Source organism: Ischnura elegans, chromosome 4 (genome assembly GCF_921293095.1).
Source record: "Ischnura elegans chromosome 4, ioIscEleg1.1, whole genome shotgun sequence".
Classification (NCBI taxonomy): Eukaryota; Metazoa; Arthropoda; class Insecta; order Odonata; family Coenagrionidae; genus Ischnura; species Ischnura elegans.
Genome location: NC_060249.1, coordinates 53,037,387 through 53,043,755, shown reverse-complemented (window position 1 = coordinate 53,043,755; position 6,369 = coordinate 53,037,387).

Here is a 6,369-nt window from a genome sequence, read left to right as displayed (position 1 = left end):
ACCAAAGAAAAGGGCCAATTTCCACAGGAGGAAACAATAATAGCGATGATCCTAGCAGATCAACCATCAAGAGAGTTGAGAGAAGGGTTAAGAAATTTAGGAAGACGCCAACGCAGTGATTCAAGATGGAATGAAATAATTGAACAATTGCAGGGAGGAGTAGTAAGCGTCCCGAAATACCAACTCACACCCAAGGGATTGGTAAGGATTGTGGGTGACCGACGTAAATTCTGCATCCCGCAGTCTATAATAAGACGTCTGATAAAGGAAACCCATCAAATGTATGGTCACATCGGTGCGAAAAAACTGTTCCAAATGCTAGACGAGCAGTTCGCATATCCAAAGCTTCACCATGAAATCAGGAAGGTCACGGCGACGTGCGAACAATGTCAACTCATGAAAGCACCTAACAACAGCCTATTTGCGGAAATGCAGAACGTAGTACCTGAAGGAATTAACGACTTGGCGTGTATAGACATCGTGGGCCCGCTGGTCAAGGGACAATATGGACATCAATATATCCTAACGGTGATAGACGCATTTTCAAAATATATAAAATTATACCCTCTCCGAAGAGCGAATACGTTGAATATTCTTAAAATAGTATTCGAGCACCACATCCCTACAGTAGAGAAATGCAAGAGGATCTTAAGTGACAGAGGTACACAGTTCACTAGTCCAGTATGGGCAAAAAGACTAGAGGAAGCAGGAGTGAAACCTGTATTCTGTAGCATAAGGCATCCGCAGGGCAATTTGGTAGAAAGGTACCATCGAACTTTGAAAACATTGCTGAGGATATTTTGCTACCAGAGGCATAACACTTGGGTGAAATGGTTGGCTGTCGCTGAAGCTTGCATGAATGACACCCACAACACGACAACGGGAGTGACGCCGACGGAGGCACACACCGGCCGAAAGCCAGAAAGAGCTTGGGATGAGTGGCTAGAGATCGAAGAAGGGGAAATGAGATCAGATATTCCACGCTTGATTGAAGAAATTAAAAGGAAAATAATTAATCATGGAGAGAGAAATGCAAAGCGACATCGCCATAAGAAGCGGGGCAAGACCATACCATTGAAGGAAGGAGAATTGGTGTTAGTACGTACCTGTCCCATCTCAGACAAGGAAAAGGGAATATATCACGGATTTCTGCCGTTGTTCGAAGGTCCATTCAGAATCCACGAGTTTCGAGGCGCAGCTACTTGCTTGCTTCTCCATCCAATCACAGGGAATGTTAGGGGTGTATTCCACATATCCAACTTAAAGAGGTTTAACCAGGAAGGAGACAACACACACACGCAAACACCACAACCGTCTTAACCCAATTTCAGAAGCAAACTATAGACGGTAGATGAAGAAAAGAGGGAAGTTCAAAACTGAAGGCGTTGGGGCCACACCCATAATACTCTGTTTTTGAAGGCTTTGAAAAAGAAAATTACATGTCATTCCATTTTCTTTTCCAATGGGGCTAATGTAAACAAGCTGCCATGTTGTTTATTTAAATGAATTAAAATTAACAATAGTAGTGAGGAAGCAATAATGGGAGGCAATAATGGTAGTGAGGGACGCAAAAGAAAAAGGGAGTCGTGTATGGAGAGAAGGAAGAGATAGACGTGTTGTAAGAGATTGGGAGATAAATTAAAGTACTGGTGTATTGAGAGACCGGAGGAAGAAATACGGAAGAATTCAGAATCGGCAGAAAGAAGAAGAGGACGCAGACCAAAAGCAGGCGCCTACGAGAGAGAAAGAGACCGGAGGAAAAGGGATACGGCAGTACCACGGCCGTGGCAGTACTCAAGACCCCTGATCACTGGTGCAGTCCATGGCAGCGGTTCAGTGAGTGGCAGTACGGGTAGTACAAATGGGATTATAATAGTCATGGAGGCTTGTTGATGTTGTTTATGCTCACGAGTTTTAAATTGTAAAGTTCATTTATAAAGTGTTATAAAAATCATTTGTTAAGTAATAGAAGTGGAAATTAAAGAAAACGTTACACCTGAAATATTTGTGGTAAATATTTTAACGTAGCAAAGTAAATGCGAAGGAATTCTACTATCTAATTAGAAAGAATTACGTTCACTCCAGTTGCGATCGTTCAAGCGAACGACGAGTGGCAATAATCTAACCCTTCTCGTCGTGACGTCACGGCTGGTTGCTCAGGCCTTGTCTCTCGGTGGCTACGGTGGACGTGAGTTTCCTCAGTGCATTCTATCCGCTAGGGCACTTGGGCCTGTAGTTTGACTCCTGTCTCGCTAGCCCGGTTGCCCCCGCGTCCGTCCTCGTCGGCTATTGCTGGCGTACCGGTGAGAGATGCAGGCTACCTCATGTGCCAACCTTCCAAGTTTTTACCGACCCTACCACATCAGTTAAGTGGGGCTCGTGGGTGTCTACATACTTTTGAAAACGATAGTACATATATTCTTCTCACGACTTGTAATGACGTATCAAAAGTAAATGAGTTACCTTGTCATGAACAAAATGTATAACTCCATCCATAACAATTCTCGATGAATATACCCTGAGACATAACACTTCGACAAAACAAAAAATCTCAATGCATTGCTATTTTAGACCATTTCATGTGAGGAATTAAGCCAGTTTTTTCTGCACCTACTATAGGGCCAATTAAAAGGGAAACGCCTCCCTAATCAATGTTATTCCCTTCCTCAGATATTTACCAATGACAAAGTTTACCTATTTATCAAATTTGAAAAAAATGTGCCGCAGAATTTTCTCACGTACATTTTTTTAAAAGTTTGAATACAGACAAATGTTAACAAAGGTCAAATCTCTATGCTACGTCACCGAAAAATACTAAATACGGCCGGTTACGCGGAAGGTATGCGTCATCAGCTCCAGAGAAAAATAGGAGTAGGAAGACAATGAGATAAGGCCACAGATACCAACGCAAGGTAATCTTTGGCATGGCCTTTGTAGCGCCGTGACCTCCAAGTTTACACACGAGCACACCGCTTCCTCGTTTAACAAGTCAATGACACCCGTGGGCGAGCTGGGATGCATTACTCTCAAGGTGCTCAGAAAGAAGGGAAAGAGAAAGGAGAACACAGCTATACTGCCAAAACACCCAGTGCCTACCATAACCTTCAACTTGCGAGATTTAATACATTCCCTAAAATGTACAGATTGACACTTCAGCGGAGGAATCACTCGCTCTCGGTCCGTCATACTTCGTACCGTGTCAATTCGTTCTAATAATCCAAATTTTCTAATATAATTCATTACACTTTTTCGGAATAGGAGAAGGTACATACATATAGGAGAAGGTGCATGTGGGAGTCCAAATGCATGCTGCATGCTGGTGATTGATCACCCCCTGCCAAACACCCTAGAGGTGGCTCGCAGGGTATTATGTAGATGTATTCTTCTCACGACTTGTAATGACGTATCAACAGTTGCAAAAGTAAATGAGTTACCTTGTCATGAACAAAATGTATAACTCCATCCATAGAAATTCTCGATGATTATACCCTGAGACATATCACTGCGACAAAACAAAAAATCTCAATGCATTGCTATTTTAGACCATTTCATATGAGGAATTAAGCCATTTTTTTCTGCACCTCGCGGCCTCTGCGCCTCGCGGAGTTTTCCGCGACGAATTGGTCGTATAAAAATCGTTTCCATCATGAAAGTTTCGAGGTGTATAGAGTGAACCGTTGCAAAAATATGTCTGTATATCAAATTAAAATGGCACTTAGAAGCTAATTCTTCGCTTCGAGGGCCCATAAAAATACACACATCCAAAATACTCATTTAAATCTCAAAAGCTATCGGTGTCTCAAGTATTTTTGAACGGGAAACGTCGTGTAAAAAGCGTTTCTGATAGAGAAAATTATAGCGGCCCACTCCTCTCATCCCAATAGAGCTTAACAGGGACAGACCTTCCGCACCAAAGGATAAGACACAAAATTTGACGTCGTGCGGACAACGAGGAGTTTTCGAAAGCAGGAGTTACTTTTTTGAACAAAAAATTGAATTTTCAACATAAGTGTCTATGCCAGTCTATGCTAACGCAAAATTGATATATATCTCGATCCCTCAACCTCATTATTTTCAAAATTCAAAATACATTGGTGTAATTGTATCATGAGACTCCACCATAGATATCATAGCAACATATCCTGAACATAAAAATTATTTTTCTATGGAAAAAAGTTTAACACATGAGGCATAAGCGAGAATGGAAGCTTCAGCATGGAATATTATAATTTCTCCATCGACAGGAAATGAAAATTGACGAGAAACTGCCATTTCTAACCAAATTTTTACTTGCACGCACGTTGAATAAGAGTAAGCTCTTTTCCCAGACTTCTATTAGTAGCATTAGTAGCATGTAGAAGTAGGAGCCGCCGCAACCGCAAACTAGTTCACGCTGCCGCGCGGACGCTGAGTCGGCTAAAAATAAGATGATATTTCCATAATATAGTAATTGTAAAAGGTTAATAATAATTGTTGCTTAGTAATAGGTTGAATGCCCTAAAATTAATATTCTTTTTGTAGATATTCAATCATGGAGCTCAATTTTAAATCGCTAGCTGCGAATGCGCGCCGTAGAGACCATATCCGTAAGCCGGAGCGCGTCGCAAAGAATACGACGGTCACCATCGAGTTTTATTTTTCGGTGAACACTTCTAGAAGTGATCAGATATGACGTTTGTTTTTTGTGTTTGCAAATAGCTAATTATTTTCTGGGTTAATTTATTGAAATGAATACTTTTGTACACTTCTGCTTCAATGATTGTTGACACTGGTCACAGTACTACACCTTACGCACACATGTATGACCCCAACCCTCGATATGAAAATACCAGGCCTGTTCAATCAGTTGTTCCAATAGTTTTAACATGATGCATGACAAAATTGGAAGCAACGCCGAATGTTCATGAGAGAATTTAAAGCATCAAATACAGTTTTTTTAAATTGTGGCACAATTTTAGTTATCCAAAAAAATATGCTACTTTCACCAATTCAATTTCAGAGTTCATTTCGACTGATTTTAATCAAATCGCATGTAAGAACATTCCAACAGTTCAATCAAGAAACATCCAACTGTTATAATATTACATAACATTCAACTTTTTCGTAAAATATTTTGAAAAACTGTGAATAAGCCGCTGATTATATTTTATCTTTTTTAACGCTGCATGAAAATCCAATGGCTAAAAAGTGGTATTTCACGTATTTAATAGAGGCCAGAAAATATATAATGAAACTCGAGATTCTGGGACGACAAAATTACTGTCGATTTTAAAGACGATTGGGCATACATATTTAAAAATAAATATAGAATGTTATCTATTTTTCCTCAATTCCACTTTTTACGCATCGTAAAATTAGTTGAATTCGTGGAAGATTATAACAATTATTACAAGTTTTTTACTATTATTACAAGACTATTACAAGTATTTTTACAACACCTGCAGACGGTGAAACTTAAAAATAAAATACAACAGAAAAATTGATTACACGTCAAATGGCAATAGAATTTCCGGCACAACGCAAATCGGGATGGAATTAGATATTAGTCGAATTACTTAATCTTCTACTATTTTTTAACAGAAGCACGTAGGCAGGTGAATCATGACCAACTTTCTATTCATTGATTCAGAATAACTCAATAATAAGCATCATGTTCTCTGCAATTCATGAAATCCATACCTAACGCTAAGGTCTAGAAGGTTAAGGGCAGTTTAATTTCTGTTTCCTTTCATTGCAATTCAACTTGTGATAAAAAGAATGCAAATGCGTCCATTATAGCAAATTAATTCTCTTCCAATTATACATAACAACGCAAGTATGTGAATAATAGATACATTTGAAACGGAAAAATTCCGCAACTAATATCCTAGAGCGACATTTGCGCAACAATCTACTTCAACCGCAGACATGACGCTCGCGTTTTGTCTCATCGGATATAAATCGTTCCCAGTACCACCTGCCCTTTCCACAATCCTAGAAAATTTATTGCTTATTTAGTTGACGGGTACGGATACAATATGGTCGAAAAGGGTGGATAGTGATCAAAATGTAGATTATTACATCCTAACTGATGTGACACAGAATTGAAAATCCAGATATGTTGACATATTATCGCGTATGCAGAACATCTGAGAGATTTCCGCAAATAGAATATATAGAATACTTATTTTTTGCTGAAAACTGTTTTTTTATTTAATCATAAGCATCCTGAATACGTACGGAAAAATAACGCTTATCTGTATCCTTTCCCACCCAATCACGGCGCGCATCGTAAACTTTACACATTCACCTATGATTTTAGAATCGTTTTTGTGACTCTCCGAAAAGCAATACGACATCCGAAGGAACCCGAAATCTCGAGGTTTCCCG